This window comes from Arachis ipaensis, chromosome B05, assembly GCF_000816755.2.
Source record: "Arachis ipaensis cultivar K30076 chromosome B05, Araip1.1, whole genome shotgun sequence".
NCBI lineage: Eukaryota > Viridiplantae > Streptophyta > Magnoliopsida > Fabales > Fabaceae > Arachis > Arachis ipaensis.
The window spans coordinates 41037347-41037749 of NC_029789.2; positions in this window are offsets into that span (position 1 = coordinate 41037347).

The following is a 403-nucleotide window of genomic DNA, read 5'->3' on the forward strand; positions in this document are numbered from 1 at the left end:
TTAATTAATTAATTAGTTACTAAATAAAAATTTAATTTTCTAAACATAAATAACATTATTGATATTTTTTTGTCTTCATAAAAAATTATTTGATATAAGAAGGAGTATGATCCATCTATTTATAATGAATATATGTTAGATAATATTGATGTTAATTTTTATCAAAGTAATAGTAGTGGTAATGATAATGACAGTAGTAATAATACATTTTATATATGCTGTATCACTTGATTTTTTGGTTTAAATAGTGAAAATAAAAGTGACGATAATTTTAACAAAACAAATCTGTAATAAATTTAGGCAGATTTTGATGATTGATAATAAATTTTAATATTTTATGTTTAATTTTTTTTGTTATTTGACTTTTGATTTTGTATTTAGATAAAATTATAATATTGTAGTT